Here is a 25,868-nt window from a genome sequence, read left to right on the forward strand (position 1 = left end):
TTTCAAACACAAGAATGGTCCCTGCTGCTCCGTTAATATGATATTATGTTTCCCCGATACATTGTTGTTAGTGCACAATAACTATATACAGAGCGGCTCCTTCTCCACAATATAAGGAAGTCGCTGAATCTGCAGTGAGTTTGTGGCGGAGAGTTAGATCATGGCGTCCTGACAAGTGCGGCGTTGGCAGGTGACCTCTACGGCGTTAGCGTGCCGAGTGAATAATTAATGCAGATTGATGGCAATCTTTCTACTTGACTGTGATAAGACATTAATGAGATGTGCGTCTGAGGAGAGCGCCGTCCCTCACTTGGGTCTCATTGGGAATCATTAATATTTAATTTTCCTGCTCAGTCGTATACTCATCATCTACCTGCAAATGTTACTGCCGTATTGTATATACAGAAGCGGCGTCTACGAGTGGCTGGGTCAGGCTCTCTTCACCCCGCAGGCAGCAGATGCAATGTCTCTTATGGGGACAGTCGCTGGCTATCCTCCACCATCAGGATACTCTGACACCAGCCCGTACTTGGCGTCATCGTGACTGTCGCGTGAGAGTCTTACCCACCATACTTATTACCATAAATAGCGCCAGCATATTCCGTAGCGCTTTTCTATAACTAAAGACTGGGTATTAACAGACAGACAAAGCGGTAAGAGGGCGCTGTCCACCAGTCTATAATTCATAGGACAATATAATGACTGATAACATAATCAAGATTTGGAGATGACAGCATATTTTCAATGATTTTTTTCTTTTATCAACACCGCTGGGTGTAAGAAAGGGGTAAACATTGATGTGTAGGGTGATACGTCAGCCTATTCTCACTGGTAATGAGGCTCTTCACTCATTGATGATGGATAGATGGATATCAGTCATTCGGCACATTCACATGGAGTCAGGACGAATGATGGCAGCTGGGATTTGGGTTTGTAGATCACAGATGTCACCATCTCAGTGATGGGATCCTGCCGGGGGTTCCTTGCGTACTCTGCAGAGGTCAGAGAGGTCGTGGGGAGACTCAGTATATGAGCTGCGCCCCAGACTCTTGTCTCACAGCTCGTTACAGCAGATGGATGGGTGAGACGCAACGTACAATCCCGGTTATGGGTAACGGGTGTCATGGCGGCTGCGCTATGAGACAGAGAAGAACATCTATAATGTATAGATACAAAGCTCCTATATGGGGTCTATGGAGGGGAATTATTGGTGTTCTCTCTGATATGTGACTTTCACACGACGACGAGTGTTCCTCCCTATCACATATTGTGTCACTGCTGTCCGTGGTGACTGTTATACATTGTATACTACACAGGACGATAGAGGCTGGATCATTCTCTTACTTAGACCTAAAACTACTGCTTAGCGCAGCAATATGGTTTTTCGACCTTTGATACATCGCGCCCCATGTGTGTAGAGAAATATGGAGTAAGATCCATCATATTCTACATCTGTATCTTCATTACCTCACACAAAGGGGTGGAGCCTGTTCACCGGGTACACGTGGATGTCAGATGGGCGAGGACAAAGCAGGACCCGGTTCATGGCAGACAGAGGCCAAAGGGCAATGTGGTCTGTGCTGCGATGACTACTCCCTTGTTCAATACTGCTCCTAAAAGTGCCCCCGTTGCCTACGTACAGTGGAGGCGGCCATATTGTGTCTGGAGCCAATCATTTCACTCGGAGCCACTGACATCACAATGTGCCTCCTGCCTCGCTGAGGTCACTGGTTCCTCGTCCTCCGCTGTGAGTAGGTGCGGATGGAAGCAGCGGAGGGCCCAGTGACCCAGTCCAAGGTAGCCCACTCTGGGACTTACCTGCCCCATCTTATAATATCCCGTAGCTGTAATATCACTAATCCACTTAGCTGTGTCCCCCATCTGATTCCCAGACAAACCGGTCTCTTAGCAACAGCTCTGTTGTGTTTCTGTACAGAGATAAATATATACCGGGGATGGGGGGACGCTGGGTGTTCTCAGGGAGACATGTGCAATAATAGAGATTATTCTTTCTCTGCGCCCGGTGACATCGCTCAGTAATTGCAGTGTTGGCTAATTAACCTCTAAGATGCTGGAGGCTCGTTCCTCTCCCCATAACAGGAGCTGAATGACATTCCTGTGACGCCAGACGCCGTCTTCTCCTCTTCTCCATCTGTGGTCTGAGGCTGCGGCTACCGCTCCTCCCAGGGAGCAGCTACTACTCTGTTACCAGGAGCAAATATCCTGCACGCAAAGAGCATTTGTTGTTCCCAACCTGTGGGGCTGCGAGACGAGCTGACATCCCTAAATATACTGCGTCACTAATCATCAGCACCGCATCTCATAGACATGGGGGAAGAGAATGTGGTATGAGGGCGCACCAAGGAGGAGAGGAAGCCGAGGTGACATCCCTAAATATACTGCATCACTAATCATCAGCACCGCATCTCATAGACATGGGGGAAGCCAATGTGGTATGAGGGCGCACCGAGGAGGAGAGGAAGCCGAGGTGACATCCCTAAATATACTGCATCACTAATCATCAGCACCGCATCTCATAGACATGGGGGAAGAGAATGTGGTATGAGGGCGCACCAAGGAGGAGAGGAAGCCGAGGTGACATCCCTAAATATACTGCATCACTAATCATCAGCACCGCATCTCATAGACATGGGGGAAGAGAATGTGGTATGAGGGCGCACCAAGGAGGAGAGGAAGCCGAGGTGACATCCCTAAATATACTGCATCACTAATCATCAGCACCGCATCTCATAGACATGGGGGAAGAGAATGTGGTATGAGGGCGCACCGAGGAGGAGAGGAAGCCGAGGTGACATCCCTAAATATACTGCGTCACTAATCATCAGCACCGCATCTCATAGACATGGGGGAAGAGAATGTGGTATGAGGGCGCACCGAGGAGGAGAGGAAGTCGAGGTGACATCCCTAAATATACTGCATCACTAATCATCAGCACCGCATCTCCTAGACATGGGGGAAGAGAATGTGGTATGAGGGCGCACCGAGGAGGAGAGGAAGCCGAGGTGACATCCCTAAATATACTGCATCAGCACCGCATCTCATAGACATGGGGGAAGAGAGTGTGGTATGAGGGCGCACCGAGGAGGAGAGGAAGTCGAGGTGACATCCCTAAATATACTGCATCAGCACCGCATCTCATAGACATGGGGGAAGAGAGTGTGGTATGAGGGCGCACCGAGGAGGAGAGGAAGTCGAGGTGACATCCCTAAATATACTGCATCAGCACCGCATCTCATAGACATGGGGGAAGAGAATGTGGTATGAGGGTGCACCGAGGAGGAGAGGAAGCCGAGGTGACATCCCTAAATATACTGCGTCACTAATCATCAGCACCGCATCTCATAGACATGGGGGAAGAGAATGTGGTATGAGGGCGCACCAAGGAGGAGAGGAAGCCGAGGTGACATCCCTAAATATACTGCATCACTAATCATCAGCACCGCATCTCATAGACATGGGGGAAGAGAATGTGGTATGAGGGTGCACCGAGGAGGAGAGGAAGCCGGGGTGACATCCCTAAATATACTGCATCACTAATCATCAGCACCGCATCTCATAGACATGGGGGAAGAGAATGTGGTATGAGGGCGCACCGAGGAGGAGAGGAAGCCGGGGTGACATCCCTAAATATACTGCGTCACTAATCATCAGCACCGCATCTCATAGACATGGGGGAAGAGAATGTGGTATGAGGGTGCACCGAGGAGGAGAGGAAGCCGGGGTGACATCCCTAAATATACTGCGTCACTAATCATCAGCACCGCATCTCATAGACATGGGGGAAGAGAATGTGGTATGAGGGTGCACCGAGGAGGAGAGGAAGCCGGGGTGACATCCCTAAATATACTGCATCACTAATCATCAGCACCGCATCTCGTAGACATGGGGGAAGAGAATGTGGTATGAGGGTGCACCGAGGAGGAGAGGAAGCCAGGGTGACATCCCTAAATATACTGCATCACTAATCATCAGCACCGCATCTCATAGACATGGGGGAAGAGAATGTGGTATGAGGGCGCACCGAGGAGGAGAGGAAGCCGGGGTGACATCCCTAAATATACTGCGTCACTAATCATCAGCACCGCATCTCATAGACATGGGGGAAGAGAATGTGGTATGAGGGCGCACCGAGGAGGAGAGGAAGCCGAGGTGACATCCCTAAATATACTGCATCACTTATCATCAGCACCGCATCTCATAGACATGGGGGAAGAGAATGTGGTATGAGGGCGCACCGAGGAGGAGAGGAAGCCGGGGTAACATGTGTACACACGGTATAAGTTGCCGTGAAGCAGGTGGACCTTACATTATTTTGAAGTATGTTTTGGGTTTAGCTTATTTATCTGATTTTGTAGAAATTATTATTCTAGACGTTATCGCTGCCCCAGTCTCATGTATGACCCAGCTAGTCGGATCAAACATGCCCAGATTTGGGGGTTCGCCCCTATCGCACAGCCCTAGTTACGGCCCTGGTTCCACTTAGTGAACAGACGAAAATAGTAAAAAACAGATACAAATATTTTAAAGGAAGTAAAGAAATATTATCTGTTGAAGAAATGTGTTATTCTAAGAACAGATCATTTTCTTGTTGATTTTCATCCGCTGTCCTGAGATGGCGATAACAGGAAACAGGTTGCGGCCTGCGGTCTGACGGACAGTTCATGCCAGGATGTCTGCCGTGGAGTGGCAGCACAGTGGCCTAGTGGTTAGCACTTCTGCCTCACAGCACTGGGGTCATGAGTTCAATTCCCGGCCATGGCCTTATCTGTGTGGAGTTTGTATGTTCTCCCTGTGTTTGCGTGGGTTTCCTCTGGGTGCTCCGGTTTCCTCCCACACTCCAAAAATATACTAGTAGGTTAATTGGCTGCAATTAAAATTGACCCTTGTCTCTCCCTCTCTGTCTGTCTGTCCCCCTCTCTGTCTGTGTGTGTATGTTAGGGAATTTAGACTGTAAGCTCCAATGGGGCAGGGACTAATGTGAATGAGTTCTCTGTACAGCACTGCAGAATTAGTGGCGCTATATAAAATAAAATGATAATGATGATGAGGATGAGTCCGGGCATCTACTGGCGAGCAGAGCACCTCCACCCACCAGGTGATATAATAATCACCTATAAATAACCCCACAAAACACAATAAAATACATCAGACGGCCTCCACCCCTAACATTACATGGTGACCCTGGAGAGGATGTGGGGGTGCAGTCTGTAGATCCTGCCCCATCTGGGGTCACCCTGATGCCTGGAAGAGGCTTCTGTCCGTACTCTGCGCCCAGCCCACGTGCACCCAATAATGTGGTTACACTATGACCATCTGTTGTGTCACTATGAGAGCAATGTAACAAGAAGGTGACAGAGTCCTGGAGCTGAGCCGTCCTCAGGCAGCTTAGACTTCTTATAGCAGAGTCTTCTCACCCCAACTGAGGACACCCACTAAACCCTTCACATTACAGCTGCTCCCTCAGGGTTAGATGGGATTTACACCGTAATACTATCTGTAACTATTGCTGGTAATATATAACTTATCATTCTGACTCTTCCAAATACATTATTATTTCCTTGGATGTTACTGAGAATAATTCAGCTACAGGAACCTGTTACAATGACTTGACTATGATATCGCAGTTTTCTATTGATGATAAAACAAAATAGAAACAGTAACGCGATAACTGATGCAATCTAATGATATAGTGCAAGACTATAAACTGCTACAGTCATTTATAATGTATATCAGTGACGGGCAACATGTGGCCCTCTTCACCTGACCCCCTGTTCCTTCCTGTAACTTCACCTACGGCCCCCGGCTCCTTCCTGTAACTTCACCTGACCCCCTGTTCCTTCCTGTAACTTCACCTGCGACCCCCGGCTCCTTCCTGTAACTTCACCTGACCCCCTGTTCCTTCCTGTAACTTCACCTGTGGCCCCCGGCTCCTTCCTGTAACTTCACCTGTGGCCCCCGGCCCCTTCCTGTAACTTCACCTGTGGCCCCCGGCTCCTTCCTGTTACTTCACCTGTGGCCCCCGGCTCCTTCCTGTAACTTCACCTGCGGCCCCCGGCTCTTTCCTGTAACTTTACACGCGGCCCCCGGCTCCTTCCTGTAACTTCACCTGCGGCCCCCGGCTCCTTCCTGTAACTTCACCTGCGGCCCCCAGCTCTTTCCTGTAACTTTACACGCGGCCCCCGGCTCCTTCCTGTAACTTCACCTGTGGCCCCCGGCTCCTTCCTGTAACTTCACCTGTGGCCCCCGGCTCCTTCCTGTAACTTCACCTGCGACCCCCGGCTCCTTCCTGTAACTTCACCTGCGACCCCCGGCTCCTTCCTGTAACTTCACCTGACCCCCTGTTCCTTCCTGTAACTTCACCTACGGCCCCCGGCTCCTTCCTGTAACTTCACCTGACCCCCTGTTCCTTCCTGTAACTTCACCTGCGACCCCCGGCTCCTTCCTGTAACTTCACCTGACCCCCTGTTCCTTCCTGTAACTTCACCTGTGGCCCCCGGCTCCTTCCTGTAACTTCACCTGTGGCCCCCGGCCCCTTCCTGTAACTTCACCTGTGGCCCCCGGCTCCTTCCTGTTACTTCACCTGTGGCCCCCGGCTCCTTCCTGTAACTTCACCTGCGGCCCCCGGCTCTTTCCTGTAACTTTACACGCGGCCCCCGGCTCCTTCCTGTAACTTCACCTGCGGCCCCCGGCTCCTTCCTGTAACTTCACCTGCGGCCCCCAGCTCTTTCCTGTAACTTTACACGCGGCCCCCGGCTCCTTCCTGTAACTTCACCTGTGGCCCCCGGCTCCTTCCTGTAACTTCACCTGTGGCCCCCTGCTCCTTCCTGTAACTTCACCTGCGACCCCTGCTCCTTCCTGTAACTTCACCTGACCCCCTGCTCCTTCCTGTAACTTCACCTGCGGCCCCCGGCTCCTTCCTGTAACTTCACCTGACCCCCTGCTCCTTCCTGTAACTTCACCTGCGGCCCCTGGCTCCTTCCTGTAACTTCACCTGCGGCCCCCGGCTCCTTCCTGTAACTTCACCTGCGGCCCCCGGCTCCTTCCTGTAACTTCACCTGACCCCCTGCTCCTTCCTGTAACTTCACCTGCGGCCCCTGGCTCCTTCCTGTAACTTCACCTGACCCCCTGCTCCTTCCTGTAACTTCACCTGCGGCCCCTGGCTCCTTCCTGTAACTTCACCTGTGGCCCCCAGCTCCTTCCTGTAACTTCACCTGTGGCCCCCTGCTCCTTCATGTAACTTCACCTGTGGCCCCCGGCCCCTTCCTGTAACTTCACCTGCGGCCCCCGTCTCCTTCCTGTAACTTCACCTGTGGCCCCCGGCTCCTTCCTGTAACTTCACCTGTGGCCCCCGGCCCCTTCCTGTAACTTCACCTGTGGCCCCCGGCTCCTTCCTGTAATTTCACCTGTGGTCCCCGGCTCCTTCCTTTAACTTCACCTGTGGCCCCCGGCTCCTTCCTGTAACTTCACCTGCGGCCCCCAGCTCTTTCCTGTAACTTTACACGCGGCCCCCGGCTCCTTCCTGTAACTTCACCTGCGGCCCCCAGCTCTTTCCTGTAACTTTACACGCGGCCCCCGGCTCCTTCCTGTAACTTCACCTGTGGCCCCCGGCTCCTTCCTTTAACTTCACCTGTGGCCCCCGGCTCCTTCCTGTAACTTCACCTGCGGCCCCCATCTCCTTCCTGTAACTTTACACGCGGCCCCCTGCTCCTTCCTGTAACTTCACCTGTGGCCCCCGGCTCCTTCCTGTAACTTCACCTGTGGCCCCCTGCTCCTTCCTGTAACTTCACCTGTGGCCCCCGGCTCCTTCCTGTAACTTCACCCGCGGCACCTTGCGCCTTCCTGTAACTTCACCTGTGGCCCCCGGCTCCTTCCTGTAACTTCACCTGTGGCCCCCGGCTCCTTCCTGTAACTTCACCTGTGGCCCCCGGCTCCTTCCTGTAACTTCACCCGCGCCACTATCTCATATATTTATATGTACATCAGAAAGCTGAACAATCGGTGACAAATCTGATCTACTGGTAATTTACTTACAGAGCTCAGGTATAAATGATGGATTGCATGAGGTGACTTATAGGACATAATATTATTTCCTAAATAGAGAATATTTCCCCCAGTGACAGATATTATAATCCCACCCTCTGCAGACCCTGTAATAACCCAGATAGATTAATGACGTAACTCATGTCTGCAGACTGGAGAACATTAAATACGATATAAAAGCCAAGCGGAACAGTTTCAGGGAATTAGGGGTCCAATGTTTTCCAACAAACTGTTCCCGTATATCCGTTGCCTCCGTCCCATCTTCATGTCACTCAAATCCAACCAGTAAGTGCCTCACGCCTCACACGTTGCTGTATCCAGTTACAATCCTCAGTCATCATAAACTATGTTCCCTATGGGGATATCAAACATCGATCCACTCTATTAATATTAAGAATATTGAGTAAGTATCACAGTAATTCAAGTCCAATCCTTTTTGTATTTATAATCTGTGGAAATGTTTCCTATACTATCCTACACCTTCCAAATTTTAAATATTAAACATATTTCTACAAAAAGACTCTATAACTTTATTATTTATTTACCTCAGACTTTCAGCACAGTTACTATGTAACCTCCGGAAGTCACACATTACCCCGGGAGGGAGGGTCACACAGATGTGATAATATAGAGGTATCAGGACAAATACACAATCTGTGCACTATACAGTGTACATCACACTCCGTGCACAGACCCTGCAGACCTACGTGTTGTATGTTGTGTGTCCTCACCCCACGGGAGAGCTGAGGGCCACATTCTCTGGTGAATGCAGGAGACACACAATGACGGATGAGAGTCTCGTTTGTTTGTGACTTTTCACATCTGTGTTTTACCAGCTCTCTGTTATATCCATATATATATATATATATATATATATATATATATATAATAGAGATCACACTGACTTCCAACTTCGCCATATATATCATGTACTTCATCATCATCATCAACATTTATTTATATAGCGCCAGCAAATTCCGTAGCGCTTTACAATTGGGAACAAACAGTAATAAAACAATACTGGGTAATACATACAGACAGAGGTAAGAGAACCCTGCTCGCAAGCTTACAATCTATAGGACAATGGGAGTTTGATACACAAGGGCATGTGCTACATCATATTGCACAATAGACCAGCTAGAACTCAAAGGTAAAAGTACTGAGTGGGCTGTGTGTGTACCAATGTTGGTCAGAGGGTTGTTGTCTTGTGTTAGCTGTGTAGAGGGTGGTAATAGGGTGATCTAGGGAGATTAAGATAGTGGTTGAGGAATATTATAAGCTTGTCTGAAGAGGTGGGTTTTCAGAGAATGCTTGAAGGTTTGGAGACTAGAGGAAAGTCTTACTGTGCGTGGGAGGGAATTCCACAAAGTGGGTGCAGCCCGGAAAAAGTCCTGTAACCGAGAATGGGAGGATGTGATGAGAGTGGTGGAGAGACGCAGATCTTGTGCAGAACGGAGGTGTCGAGTAGGGAGATATTTCGAGACACGTGAGGAAATGTATGTCGGTGCAATTTGGTTAATGGCCTTGTATGTTAGTAGAAGAATTTTATATTGGATTCGTTGAAATACAGGCAGCCAATGTAAAGACTGACAGAGTGGCTCAGTAGAGGAGTAACGGTTTGTAAGGAAAATCAATCTAGCCGCTGCGTGCAAAATAGATTGTAGGGGTTCAAGTCTGACTTTGGGAAGACCAGTAAGGAGGGAATTGCAATAGTCGATGCGGGAGATGATGAGTGCATGAATTAATGTTTTTGCAGTGTCTTGTGTCAGATATGTGCGTATTCTGGAAATGTTCTTTAGGTGTATGTAACATGATTTAGATATAGAGTAGATGTGGGGAATAAACGACAGTTGTGAATCAAGGATTACACGTAGGCAACGAGCTTGCCGGGTGGGATTTATGGTCATGTTATCGACAGAAATAGAAATGTCAGGCAGGAAGCTTCTGTTCTTGGGTGGGAATATTATTAATTCATTTTTCGAAAGATTGAGTTTGAGTTGGCGAGAAGACATCCAAGATGAAATGGCAGAAAGACAGTCAGTAACGCGAGACAACACAGATGGTGAGAGATCAGGAGAGGATAGATAGATTTGTGTATCGTCCACATAGAGATGATACTGAAATCCAAAGGAGCTTATTAGTTTTCCAAGAGAAGTGGTGTAGATAGAGAATAGCAGAGGACCTAGGACTGAGCCTTGTGGTCTCCAACTGATAAAGGACGCGGAGTAGAGGTGGATCCAGAGAAATTAACAGTGAAAGAGCGATTAGAGAGGTAGGATGAGAACCAGGATAGGACAGTGCCTTCAACACCTAGGGATTGTAGCGTTTGTATGAGGAGAGAGTGGTCAACAGTGTCAAATGCAGCCTAAAGATCCAGGAGAATTAGAAGAGAGTAATGGTTATTACTTTTTGCTGTGATAAAATCATTGACAACCTTGGTCAGCGCAGTCTCTGTGGAGTGTTGAGAGTGGGAGTCTGACTGAAGAGGATCCATCAGGTTGTTTGCTGTAAGAAGGTGTGTGAGGCGTGTGTAGGAGATTCTCACGAGAAGCTTGGAGGGGCGGGAGCTGGGAGCTGGGAGATGGGAAATGGGAGCTGGGAGATGGGAGATGGGAGATGGGAGCTGGGAGCTGGGGCGGTAATTTATGAGAGAATTAGGGTCAGAATTTTGACACATTTATTTAAATGCATCAAATAAAAATAATTATATTTATATCCATGGGTTTTTTACAGAAATAAATATTTGGCCCCTGTAAAATGAAGTACAGCAGCAAGTGTAATACATACACAGCAGGTATATAAAACATGAGCCATTTACTACTCCAAGATTAGTAATTAATAACAATGTTTCTTAGTTCACTATTCAACATTCCCGACTGGGCAATCAGGACAAAATAGGCCCTGTCGCTGACCCACCTAAACATTGCCATAATCTGCCCAAAACGCACCCACACCCCACCCATTGTAGACAAGGCCCCACCCCCCTCAGAGCAAAGATTGGTACAGTCCAGAGACATTCAGGACAGATCCCGTCATCCCTAAAACGCTGTAATAATGTGTCTTTAGCGCCCTATAAACAGCATTAAACACTGAATGTACAGCTACATTGGAGCCATTTCTAACGCTGTACCCGATAACGTAAACATTCGTTTTATCGCGCAGAATAAAAGAAAAATATTGGAAATAATGTGAATTTGTGTTATTTTTTTCACCTTCAGTCCAATGCTGTTATTAGCTGCTTGTGCTTACCATGTGATGGTAAATGTTTACCAAGTACCCCTAAATTGTGTTCCTTTATGCTAAGTACCCCATAATGTGCAAATGTATTCAACGTATCCCCTAATCTGAGTAATTTTTTAAACAAATATATAGAAAACAGATATGACCACTTGGTGATCAAATGTTACAATCAAATTTGTCTCCAATGCAGGAGCCATTGTGGTTGAGCTTATTACACAGGCCTTAGAGGATTTTGGGCTCCAGATAAATGGCCGCTGCTTGTATAACTTAGTAATGGAGTCACGCTGTAAAATAGAAGCTAATTAATCTGTTCTGGCAAAACATTATTTAGAAACTTCCCCTCAGCAGAAAGAAGAAACAGGAGATCTATTTATTTCTTCATTTCTCAGCATCTATCTCAGGACAGCCAGATCCTGCATAGTACTGGGTGTTACCTTCACTCTCTTTTCTATGTGTCCCATGTGTGTGTGTGTGTCCCACATGTGTGTGTCTGCAACATGTGTGTGTGTCCCCCACATGTGTGTGTCCTCAACATATGTGTGTGTGTCCCCTGTGTGTGTCTGTGTGTCCCACATGTGTGTGTGTCCCACATGTGTGTGTCTGCAACATGTGTGTGTGTGTCCCCTGTGTGTGTCTGTGTGTCCCACATGTGTGTGTGTGTGTGTGTCCCACATGTGTGTGTCTGCAACATGTGTGTGTGTGTCCCACTTGTGTGTCCTCAACATATGTGTGTGTGTCCCCTGTGTGTGTCTGTGTGTCCCACGTGTGTGTGTTCCACATGTGTGTGTGTGTCCCACATGTGTGTGTCCTCAACATTGTGTGTGTGGCCTACATGTGTCTGTGTGTTTCACGTGTGTGCGTTCCACATGTGTGTGTGTCGCTCATGTGTGTGTCCCCCGTGTGTGTGTGTCACATATGTGTGTCTGTGTGTCCCACGTGTGTGTGTCCGCAACATGTGTCTGTGTGTCCCACATGTGTGTGTCCGCAACATGTGTGTGTGTGTCCCACATGTGTGTGTCCGCAACATGTGTCTGTGTGTCCCACATGTGTGTGTCCGCAACATGTGTGTGTGTCCCACATGTGTGTGTCCGCAACATGTGTCTGTGTGTCCCACATGTGTGTGTCCGCAACATGTGTGTGTCCCACATGTGTGTGTGTGTCCCATGTGTCTGTCCTCAACATATGTGTGTGTGTCCCACATGTGTGTGACCTCAACATGTGTGTGTGTGTGTGTCCCACATGTGTGTATATCCTATGTGTGTGTATTATTACTTAATATTCCTTTGTAATTTATTAAATAGTGCTAAAACCACCTAAAATTAAGACTAAATTAAATTAAACCAGGACGTAATTATTAGAGCGTGGTGGTGATGTGGGTGTAGTATTATAGTATTTGATGATAGGATTGTACTAGTGTGTGGGTTCTATGTAATTCTTGTTAGATGAAGATAAACCATCCAGGAATATGATGCGTACTGTGCAGTACATGACACTCTTCTGTATGTTCTAATTAGTGGGAAAATGTAACTGGGAACATCTGCGGACGTACAGTTATTAGGGATCATAAGATGACCAACTAAATAGACATTATCTGCCTTCAGTTCCTATAATTATTTTATAATTACCGCAGTAATAATTAGTGCGGGGAAGATGTGAGCTAGTTACAACATTACGAGGAGATATTATTTCTGTAATATAATATTTAGGCTGAGGATTTGGGTCGGTGTTTTGTGCAATGACAGATGCCAGGGGGCAGAACGTGGGCATGTAATACTGACCCTCTGCTCCCTCCATGGCTGGGGCTATGTACGAGGAGGGTTAGTGGCATCAGCAGCCCAATCAGTTCCAGTCTAGAAGGTAATGTTCTGAGTGTGGCTCTCATGAGGTCTGTGCCGGGATTACTGCACCTCTGTGTGTGTTTGTTTCAGAAAGCATTTTACACATCATTGCACTGTCTGTACTCAGCCTGAAGCACCTATTCCTCTAATAAAGGTGATTCAGAAGACAAGGAGTGGAGTGTAGAGGAAGAGTATGACTTACACACCATATTGATAGACAGCCACATATGGGCTGAGAATAGTATATAAATACAGCCGAGACCGGGAGATTGTGCATGACTCTTATTCTGTATGAGAGCACAGGGCGGAGTATGGGAGCACAGGGCGGAGTATGGGAGCACAGGGCGGAGTATGGGAGCACAGGGCGGAGTATGGGAGCACAGGGCGGAGTATGGGAGCACGGAGAGGAGTATGGGAGCACGGAGTGGAGTATGGGAGCACAGGGCGGAGTATGGGAGCACAGGGCGGAGTATGGGAGCACGGAGCGGAGTATGGGAGCACAGGGCGGAGTATGGGAGCACGGAGTGGAGTATGGGAGCACGGAGAGGAGTATGGGAGCACAGGGCGGAGTATGGGAGCACGGAGTGGAGTATGGGAGCACAGGGCGGAGTATGGGAGCACTGGGCGGAGTATGGGAGCACAGGGCGGAGTATGGGAGCACGGAGAGGAGTATGGGAGCACAGGGCGGAGTATGGGTGCACAGGGCAGAGTATGGGAGCACGGAGCGGAGTATGGGAGCACAGGGCGGAGTATGGGAGCACAGGGCGGAGTATGGGAGCACGGAGAGGAGTATGGGAGCACAGGGCGGAGTATGGGAGCACGGAGCGGAGTATGGGAGCACAGGGCGGAGTATGGGAGCACAGGGCGGATTATGGGAGCACAGGGCGGAGTATGGGAGCACGGAGTGGAGTATGGGAGCACAGGGCGGAGTATGGGAGCACGGAGTGGAGTATGGGAGCACAGGGCGGAGTATGGGAGCACGGAGTGGAGTATGGGAGCACAGGGCGGAGTATGGGAGCACGGAGTGGAGTATGGGAGCACAGGGCGGAGTATGGGAGCACGGAGTGGAGTATGGGAGCACAGGGCGGAGTATGGGAGCACGGAGAGGAGTATGGGAGCACAGGGCGGAGTATGGGCGCACGGAGCGGAGTATGGGAGCACAGGGCGGAGTATGGGAGCACAGGGCGGAGTATGGGAGCACAGGGTAGCGTATGGGAGCACAGGGCAGCGTATGGGAGCACAGGGCAGTGTATGGGAGCACAGGGCAGTGTATGGGAGCACAGGGCAGTGTATGGATGCACTGAGAGGCGTATGGGAGCACAGGGCAGCGTATGGGAGCACAGGGCAGTGTATGGGGGCACAGAGAGACGTATGGGAGCACAGGGCAGCATATGGGAGCACAGGGCAGCGTATGGGAGCACAGGGCAGTGTATGGATGCACTGAGAGGCATATGGGAGCACATGGCAGCGTATGGGAGCACAGGGCAGCGTATGGGAGCACAGGGCAGTGTATGGGAGCACAGGGCAGTGTATGGATGCACTGAGAGGCGTATGGGAGCACATGGCAGCGTATGGGAGCACAGGGCATTGTATGGGAGCACAGAGAGATGTATGGGAGCACAGGGCGGTATATAATTTCTCAGAGGGTGGAAGACTTGACATTACAGTACAATACACTGCCTGCCCCTCCCAGTATCCGAGTCTCCTGCTCTCCTCCAGGGTATCCTGGACGTTCCTGTTGTTACTGGCTGGACTTTCTGCTATTATAATTTATTTTGAAAGCGGCTGATATGAGAAAGACAATTTTACTGTTATGGGAACAAAATATCAGCTGCTGTCAGCAGATGACCGAGACTAACTCATCAATTATATGTAAATAGCTGGAGCTGTGCTATAATGTATCATTACCCGCTCTGTGTCTTATATGTAAGCAGAAATCTGCGTCTGGGCTGTAGACACCCCTCTTCTCCCGGTCGCCCCATGTCTTATACAAATCACCCAAACTGTATCAGAATGCCCCGAATTCCTGACATTAAACAACAAGACTCCTCCACATTGTCATTATAGTACCTCCCACATGGTCGTTATAGTACCCCCCACATTGTCATTATAGTACCTCCCACATGGTCGTTATAGTACCCCCCCACATGGTCATTATAGTACCCCCCCACATGGTCATTATAGTACCCCCCACATGGTCATTATAGTACCTCCCACATGGTCATTATAGTACCTCCCACATGGTCATTATAGTACCCCCTACATGGTCATTATAGTACCTCCCACATGGTCATTATAGTACCCCCCACATGATCATTATAGTACCTCCCACATGGTCATTATAGTACCCCCCCACATGGTCATTATAGTACCACCCACATGGTCATTATAGTACCCCCCACATGGTCATTATAGTACCTCCCACATGGTCATTATAGTACCTCCCACATGGTCATTATAGTACCCCCCACATGGTCATTATAGTACCCCCCCACATGGTCATTATAGTACCCCCCCACATGGTCATTATAGTACCCCCTCACATGGTCATTATAGTACCTCCCACATGGTCATTATAGTACCTCCCACATGGTCATTATAGTACCTCCCACATGGTCATTATAGTACCTCCCAGATGGTCATTATAGTACCCCCCACATGGTCATTATAGTACCTCCCACATGGTCATTATAGTACCTCCCACATGGTCATTATAGTACCTCCCACATGGTCATTATAGTACCCCTCCCCCCCCCCCCCCTGTATCTCCCGCAGGAACAGCAGGACCACTCGGCCTCTTGCTGGGTCCGCGGCGCTGATTATACCACATCCATGTGTAATATTACTACAGTAACTGAGCCTTTATATACACTGATTAGTACCGGCTATGACGTCATGGACAGTAATATATAACACTTTTATTGCTGCTTATCTGTCAGAGCCACAATAATATCATTCCTCAAAGCTGAGAGACCGCTTCATTATTACTACACCAGAAGCATCATTGTGACGAGCGTTCAACTATATAAACCTCACAGCATGCAGCACACAACTACTCAGAAGGTTACACTCATTAATACACAGGCTGGATATCACTAAACTCACTAATACACAATTGTTCCAATTAATGGAATGTATATATTTTTTATTTTACTAGTTTTTTAGTATTTGCCTAATATAAATATTAATTGTTAATGTGTAAAACAATCATTTACCATACAATCAGTTGGGGGTGTGGCCTAGTGGCAAGGGATGTGTGTGACATCATTGGGGGAGGGGTTTAACATTATTGGGGGAGGGGTGTGTATATGTATCCGTACATATATATACACACATACATATATATATACAGATCGATAGATACATTCAGCATTACAGGAAAGCAGCGAGCCCTGAGATATATATCCACCCAGTGTTGTACAGATACACTGACACAAGGGACCTCAGTCACTCCACCATTTCTGATACAAACAGAACTCAGTGTATTATAATTGCCGGTTATAGATTTTCCTGGTATTGAGCTAAAATGTGTTTCAAATATTGCAGATAAAGGTGACATGTGGAACTTATCCTTTAATGTTAGAGAATTTCTATTTAATAACTTATAAGGTGCTCAGTACACTGTACAGTATTTGTGAGATCGTCCCACCCACATCTGGAGTCAGTGACTTGGATCAATAGATAGATTGTCCCTTACTGGGTGAGAATGAAGCTGCGTGCACCATAACTATAGAAGGCCTCTTCTCCCCCACTTATACTGCGCTCAGGGTCACCACCTCCGCTGCAGCGGAGGATGTGACCTATCCTGTGCAGGTCCTGGTGCATAGGTTGTTCTGTGAGCAGGTTATATGAATACAGTGGGCCTGTGTGTAAGAGCCTGGCTGTGTCATTCTGGGTGCAGGAGCCCGATGACATGGCACGGGGCCCCCTGACTCATAGCCAGCATAGACCTGATACGTGACCTGGTTACTGAGACGCAGCCGCTCTCAGTGGTTCCCACAATAACAACTGCTGGGTCAGAGGTCACATTCTCAGGTTAAAGTTTTACTCTGTCCCTACAGAATGTGTCTGATAAATGCAGTTTATTCACTTATTCCCGGCAGATAGGAACCAGGGCGAAGTCCTCACTTCAGTAGGATTAGTAACCAAACATGGACCATCCCCACCGGATTAGATGTTGTGTAATGAAGGAGACATTCCTGGATCCGTTTTCCTGTCTCATCACATAAATTACTTTATTGTTTATGAACCATCATGAAGGATTTGTCTAAATCACTCTTCGTTGCTTCGTTTCTTCATTGTGATCCCCAGAATACTTTCCCTGCAGCCGTTCCTGGGTGATGTTTCGGGCGTTCTGTGGCGTTGGCCACCTGGCACTTTTTACACAGCAGTTCCATTAAAGCATCAGGTTCCATTGTGAACTGAAATGGAACCTTTTATCCTAGAAATCTACATTTATTTCTGGGAACACGGCTTAACCAGGGAGAGAGTTGTCTCTCTGCCGCTGCCATATGTGAGACGAGAGGACGGTATAAATGGGGACCTCTCGTCCCCATAAACCTTTACCTGAAAGTTTCCCAAAGAGTGGGGGCATTTAGAAAGCTCACCCCATGAGCCTCCACTTAGCACCAGGGTCACTTGTGTGTGTGTGAAGCTCTTTATTATATTGCTCGGAGAGCGCCTAGAAATGTAAAATGGAGGCGCAAAACTGGTCCCATAAAGAGTACAGGACTGAGCCCGAAGATCAAAGTAACAGTGTGGATATATATATATATAAACCCTTCTTTAGTTTCGGAGCACTTTCTATCCCAGGGACACGTTGCAGATGGAACATATAAATATATATTGTACATACATACACACATACATATATATAGATACACACATACATACACACATACATATATATATATATATATATATACCACATACATACACAGAGTGACTGTAAGACCATACAATGTATGAATGTGGCAATAAGGGGGTTCTGCTGTGTATAATCCCTCTGTACCTGGGATATTGTATATGGAGCTTCCTGCCTGGTCCTTACTACATAGCGGAGGGCAGAGACGTAATATGGAGCATTCGTTCAACTGTCATGGGTGGGACTTATGAAGTGGGTGGGACTTATGAAGTCAGAATGTGGGCGTGTTGGTCGTAAAGTAAGTGTGACTGCAGTTTGGGGCGGGGTAGATGTGGGATAGGGGTGGGGCTTATTTTGCCCTCTGAATACATAGAGTTTTGTTTCTTAGTTATGTATATACCATACTCGCCAACTCTCCCTACATGTCAGGGAGACTCCCTGAAATAGGGGTGATCTCCCTCACTCCCTGAAGAGTCTGGCATTCTCCCTGATGCTGAGCCAGTACAAGACGTGGTTGGCTTCGCCATCTGTGGCATGATGACACAGTTCAGAAATTGTGTCCTATGTCCATGTATTGATGCCTATGGAGGTGGCCATTTTCATGGAGACCAAGATTTAATCAAAGACTGACAGGTAAGACAACATGACTTCAATAATGGAGACAGAAATGTAAATGACACTTCAGTCTCTAGAGATTCATTAGCTGCTTTTATTTAACGCATAGTTGCCTATTCTCCGGGAGACTCCCGCATTTCTGGGAGACCTCCCGGGCGCCCGGGAGAGCAAGGCAACCTCCCGGTTCTCACCCCCGCAATAGATGTGGTGGGGCGGGCTTAATGACACAACATTGTGTCATCTTAGCCCCACCCCCTGCTGTAATTGGCTACAATTGTGACAACCGTTTAGGGGGCGGTGCCAAAATGATGTGATGCATCAAGCCCCGCCCCTGCACGCCCACCTCTTCCGGGATTTCTCTGAAGCCAACAAGGAAAAGTTGGCAGGTATGGTATATTCCATCCTTTGGACCACATCACATTACTGCTATTAATAACTCCAATGCTTTTATTAAACAAACATAGTGTTTAGCATTAAATCCAACAACCTGCAATTTGTGCTTTGAGTCAGAGAACAACAGACCAATGGAATCACAGGATCTCCTGGGTGCTGTGGGAGGAACCTGGTCCAATATAAAGACTTCGTCCTGCAGATAATAAGGCTGAAGACCAATCTGAGGCAGCGGCATAAGGATCAAGGTTTATTGGACATCAGTCGTCCCTAATGGAGGTGTAATCAGTGTCTGGGTACATTATTGGGGCAGATATGAAACTGGGTTACAGAATCGGGTGGGAGACAGGTGTAGTCTTTGCTGAATCACATAATCGTGACAGAAGAATTCACAATAAAAGTTTCTTACTCCAGATTTCCTTCCCTCCATTTTCATACATGACCCTATTCATCACCAATGGAAACTTTCCCAGAATCCTTTTCAAGGTCTAGTCCTTTGACGCCTGCTGGCCGCCATTTCAAACATCCTCGCTGACTCTTCCAGTCTATTGGAATTCCTGACGCAAATTAAAGCAATTTACATGTTTAATTCCCAGCTGATGTGAGCACAAAGACTCTGTCAAGTGAGGAGTCCCAGGAGGCCGGGACAGGTCGTCGGAGCAGAGAAATTCACGGGGAGGAAAACAGCGACCGCAGAGGGAGCAGATGGAAGAAATTCATTTGTCAATATGCTGGTAATCACTAGCGGTTCTAAGCGCAGTAACTGGTAATGACCTGTCTGGCTCGGGCAGGGTGGGCTCGGAGTAGAAGTTATTGTCACATCATCAGTACACAACGCAGATATATGATTTCCCTCCTGTAATTACTTCAATTTGGGCTGAGGGATAATATTCCAGCAGAGACTGAAGTGTACAAGCTGAGACAGAATAAAGACTGACACATAATGTCCTCTATTTATCTACAGAGCGGCTCTCAGATACTTGTGTGTCCATAACGGGCAGTGATAAAATAAATAGGAAGATGATAGATAATCTGTTTACTGCACTAAGCTGAATAAATCATAGACTGAGAGGAAGCTCAGAATGTCTGCATCTATATATATATATATATATATCACACAATCACTGTCACCCACTGTTATAGCCAAGGGTCACACACTGTGTCTCAGTAAGGAAAACACCCAACTAGTCTGCAGAGCTGACACTCATATAACTGCACACCTCGCACGGACACACAGAGGAATAACATGCAATGTACAGAGATTACTTACACGGTGTAACTGTTCCTAATTTACAGGGATATTCCCAAGTTTTCAAGATTCGTCCCTATAAATTTTTTTAGCTATTTTTCTATACTTACAAATTGCACAAGAAAGAAAATCTGCATCTTAGATATAATTTTTCTCATTTGATAGTTATTGAAAGGGAGCATTTAAAGTGCAGAACGTATGGTATAACTTGGGGATTGCAGTGGTCCCAGGTCCATCGGGACAGTTTTGTGTGTGATGCATTAAGATACTGAACACCAACCTGTCCCTATTATACATTTACCCCACATCAAGCTAAGCCCATCTCACAGGAACCAGCAGGAAGGATGACCAGAGATGTGTAGCTTTACATGTACCCGGGATATATATTATACATAGACCTCGTATAACCTCACACACTGATCATCGTGGAAATAAACACCAGGCAGTCAATGCATCAAACTGAGAGTTTCCAGTGGGTTTGAGATGTTGCCTATAGCAACCAATCAGATTCTAGCTGTCATTTTGTAGAATGTACTAAATAAATGATAACTAGAATCTTATTGGTTGCTATAGGCAACATCTCCACTATTCAAACTAGATGGAGACTCTCAGCTTGATACATTTCCCCCAGGACTCCGGTAGTCTATGAGCACATGTCAATATTACACCCGCAATATCTCAGATAGTGACAGGAACACACTGGATACAAATGATCATACAACACAGATTACTATATACTACTATAATCAACACAATGAAATAAATCTCATTATTATATACACTGCGGATCCTGTGATACATACTGGATGGATGGAAATGGGGCCAGAAAGGTTTGGAAAACAGGTACAAAGGAATTTGTGTTGTTGGGATTAGAGATGAGCAACATTCTGGGAGAATGTCCCACGGATCGAGCTTTAGGTGCGGAATTCCCGTGGATACAATCTGTGATTCCTGCTCTTGTGTCACAGAACTTAGACTATAAACAGAGCCTGGATCGCGGTGAGTTCATTCAGCTGTGGGGCTGGGGCAGGACTAGGAACCACTGAGGCCAAATGGTGGAACTTGTGAAACTTCTCAGCTAAATGCGGATCTAGGTGAATATTTTGGAGAACAGAGAATCTGGCTCAGCTCTGGTTGGGAGGTATGTGAGTGTGACCAGCTCACTAGCTGCATAGATCATGTACTAGGGCCCAGCGGGCACTGAGGGGCCTCGAGAAACCCAGCTCTGGTTTATGTTTTTGCTTTATATACCTAGGGGCAGTATGTGGTCCCAGCATGGAGGCTGTGTCCTGCGTAAGAAAGATGGGGACCGGTCTAGAGCTGTAACTCTTCATGTCACACATAAAAGACATTGTGACGTTTGATCCACAAGACGTGGCCCCGACGTGTGCAGTCTGTGTTCCTGCCTCTGATCCTTGTGTACGCTCCCAGTGATCAGTAGTACTAGAAACTATCCCACATCTCTACAGGTATAGTGGGCACTAGACTGGCACCAGAGGACATCCCTCTGCCACCCTGGCCCGTTGCCTTCATCTCTCTGAGTTATGGTCGGTGCTGGGTGACAACACACTGAACAATGTGGGTTGTTTGAGCTGCTGTATAACTCAGCGTTACAGCTATCTCTCAGATACCTAATAAGAATTACAGCTGTCACCCTCTCTCCTTCGCTGATGACAAAAGTCACTTTACAGAAGTTAAAATCAACTTGTGGATAGTGAAGTTCTGGGATAATTTTATCACGTTTATACCGGGATGACGGCGGATGTCAGTGACTATCGGACATGATTCATGCAGTGAGCTGAGCCCTCTCTCACACCTTACTCCGGCCCAGGGGGCTTCTAGACCTGGGCCCATAGAGACTACATGGAGTGAGATTACAGCTCACCTGTCCCTGTGACCAGTGGTCATCAGATCACTAACTCAGCGATGCTCTGAGGATCTTAGATGCACCAGAAATACACAGAATCGGGTTCTTCAGACTTGTGTTATATATACTGGTAACGGTGATATACTGGTAACGGTGATGTACTGGTAACGGTGATGTACTGGTAACGGTGATATACTGGTAACGGTGATATACTGGTAATGGTGATGTACTGGTAACGGTGATATACTGGTAACGGTGATATACTGGTAATGGTGATGTACTGGTAATGGTGATGTACTGGTAACGGTGATATACTGGTGACGGTGATATACTGGTAATGGTGATATACTGGTAATGGTGATATACTGGTAACGGTGATATACTGGTAACGGTGATATACTGGTAATGGTGATGTACTGGTAACGGTGATGTACTGGTAATGGTGATATACTGGTAACGGTGATATACCGGTAACGGTGATGTACTGGTAACGGTGATATACTGGTAACGGTGATATACTGGTAATGGTGATGTACCGGTGATGGTGATATACCGGTAACGGTGATATACTGGTAACGGTGATATACTGGTGATGGTGATATACTGGTAATGGTGATATACTGGTGATGGGGATATACTGGTAACGGTGATATACTGGTGATGGTGATATACTGGTGATGGTGATATACTGGTGATGGTGATATACCGGTAACGGTGATATACTGGTAACGGTGATATACTGGTGAAGGTGATATACTGGTGATGGTGATATACTGGTGATGGTGATATACTGGTAACGGTGATATACTGGTAACGGTGATATACTGGTAACGGTGATGTACCGGTAACGGTGATATACTGGTAACGGTGATATACTGGTGAAGGTGATATACTGGTGAAGGTTATATACTGGTAATGGTGATATACTGGTAACGGGAGGGAGAGGTGGAAGATCCTGTCAGTGCAGGCTCAGATAGGGACTTCCTGTCAGTGCAGGCTCAGATAGGGACTTCCTGTCAGTGCAGGCTCAGATTGGGACTTCCTGTCAGTGCAGGCTCAGATAGGGACTTCCTGTCAGTGCAGGACTCGGATAGGGACTTCCTGTCAGTGCAGGCTCAGATAGGGACTTCCTGTCAGTGCAGGCTCAGATTGGGACTTCCTGTCAGTGCAGGCTCAGATAGGGACTTCCTGTCAGTGCAGGACTCGGATAGGGACTTCCTGTCAGTGCAGGACTCGGATTGGGACTTCCTGTCAGTGCAGGACTCGGATTGGGACTTCCTGTCAGTGCAGGACTCAGATTGGGACTTCCTGTCAGTGCAGGCTCAGATAGGGACTTCCTGTCAGTGCAGGACTCGGATAGGGACTTCCTGTCAGTGCAGGACTCGGATTGGGACTTCCTGTCAGTGCAGGACTCGGATTGGGACTTCCTGTCAGTGCAGGACTCAGATTGGGACTTCCTGTCTGTGCAGGACCCAGATCGGGACTTCCTGTCAGTGCAGGACTCGGATAGGGACTTCCTGTCAGTGCAGGACTCGGATTGGGACTTCCTGTCAGTGCAGGACTCAGATTGGGACTTCCTGTCAGTACAGGACTCAAAGGACTGCAGTCAGATTATCAGCCCAATACACATATAGATCGCAAGGCTGGGTGCTTCTATACCGGGTGCGGATCTGTAATTACTGGGATATCCCTCTCAGCAGTACGAATGTATCATTCCTTAATATCAAACAGGTCTCTGAACTGATGGTGCCAACAATTCTAATCACAACATTATAACTCACAGGAGAGGAAACTGTTTGTATTATATCTGAATAAAGCAGACAAATGATAGAAGTGACTTAGTTGTAATATTCTAAATAAGGGAAATGTCTGTTTACATTGTATGTTAAATTTTGGACATTATATCTAAGAGGACCCCTGTGGCTGCCGCTTGGAATTAGACGCAGAACAGAGATGAGAAGATCTCTAAATTCTACCTTTACGGCGTCATTCTGCGCTGTATTTGTAAACTCACGTTTCATGGAGCGGTATTATTAATGTTGCTCACCTCTAGCTGCCACACTAAAGCTGAGGTACAACAATAACCCTGTGTGCCTGGACCAGTAACACGCGTGTTTCTTGCCCCTTCAGGCCCCTTTTATTTATTTGCACTAGGTTTGTGCTCAGACGCTGTATTACACACGCACCTACAGCTCTCTCAGTACATGGAGCCTGCCACCACACTTTCCTGACACAAACCCTGAGCCATTTTGGATGAACGTGACTAAAATGACTGCTAATTGCATCACCATGGAGCACAAACACTGCTGCAGTTTCCGATGTGTTATCAGCGTGTTCCCTGCGTACACTGTAATGTGCAAATATCTGTCAGTGGTTACTGATTAAACCGCACCTGCGTTACACTGTGTATAGTAACTGCAACATCAATATCCGTCCTTATAGCTGTATATAAAACATGTCTCTCTGTATAACCAGCAGCCAGACAGTGAGGTTGTTGTTTGTGTCTGTGTCCTGGTGTAAGGATTGTGTCATGGTGTCTATGGATGGAATAAAACAACGATGAAGACACCGGGTAATAGCGGAGACCAGTACTGTACCTTCCATCTCCGGATAATCCCTCTGATTCCCAGGGAAGAGGCCCCTACGGCTGACAAGGAGCCATCCGGCACAAGCGATGAAAGGTTCTTCTTGTTTTCTGAACTGCAGCGATCTCTCACTCCAAACACAGAGCCTGAAATCCTGGAGAGAAAAGGTGCTTTCTCCTGCAAGCAGCCTTACAGCTGAGGCAGCCAATCACCCCCCATCGCTGCTAGGGCAACGGTCTGATATTGGCTGCAGCTTCCTCTCAGTCCACCAATGGCGTATCAGCCAGCCATCCTCAGCTGTCAAACTGGGAACTTCAATGGAGCCCCCTTATCTATTTATACATAATAGAAATCATATTAGCTTCCTACCCCCCTACATTACTGCCTCTGTCGCCCAGTGACCTGTGTATAACACGCTGCTGTTGTAGTAGACACAATATATTCAGCCATTAAATTAGGAGGGGGCAATCCTGGAATGGTGGCTGACAACGAAGAGTTAACACAGCTCTCTTTCCTGCTCGCTTCGCTGGGAGCTGATGTCCTGTACAGAGCCAGGATGCAGCGCTGCGGATTATGCTGCCGTTATGTAAATCATTTATACCGGTGATTATATACGGAGAATACAGATGAACACGCCAGGACGTCGCTCAGTAACTCCATATGTACAGTCATTTATTTGGGTTTCTGCACATTGGGGGAACTTGATGAGGTTATACCAGCAGCGTCTCCAATGCTGTCTGTAGGAGATAGAGGAGATAACGGGGTACACTAAGCAGACACTGGGCCTGATTCACAGTGACGTGCGCCCGTTGTGTCCCATATCTTTAGGTTCTTTCTCATTACACACGGTCAGAAGGTCAATGTGTGCAACTGCGGCTGTTCAGACCTGAAGAGGCTGACGAGGGAGGGACAGAATGTACATTATGGACCTCATTTAGAGTTGGACGCAAAGTCCGTGTAAGAAGTGTAGGAGTGGGAGTGTGCCGCAGCTTGGTGGGGTATTACAAGTTGCAAGCAAACCCCAGTTGAGTCCACTCGTAATACCCTATGGATCTGGGAGCAGTTCCTGCAGCTTGCTGACCGCTTGCGCCACCTAATTCCTGCCGCACAGCTTTAGCCCTGTTTTGAGTGTGTTGCGTCTGCGCCTCACTGCGACTAG

General features: G+C 47.6%; 1 protein-coding gene and 1 long non-coding RNA gene across 2 annotated transcripts in view; one reads left to right on the top strand and one right to left on the bottom strand.

Annotated features, from left to right (window-relative positions):
- DAG1 (dystroglycan 1) overlaps nucleotides 1-24,872 on the bottom strand; it is a 98,716-nt gene extending 73,844 nt beyond the window's left edge. Inside the window, exon 1 of the mRNA XM_075183922.1 lies at nucleotides 24,722-24,872. The gene's annotated coding sequence lies outside the window, so the exon portion shown is untranslated. The remainder of the gene's footprint in view (nucleotides 1-24,721) is intronic.
- The window catches only part of LOC142099942 (uncharacterized), a 101,385-nt gene that overhangs the window by 53,614 nt on the left and 21,903 nt on the right, over nucleotides 1-25,868 (top strand). The window lies entirely within an intron of this gene.

The sequence above is a fragment of the Mixophyes fleayi genome, chromosome 8 (genome assembly GCF_038048845.1).
Source record: "Mixophyes fleayi isolate aMixFle1 chromosome 8, aMixFle1.hap1, whole genome shotgun sequence".
NCBI lineage: Eukaryota > Metazoa > Chordata > Amphibia > Anura > Limnodynastidae > Mixophyes > Mixophyes fleayi.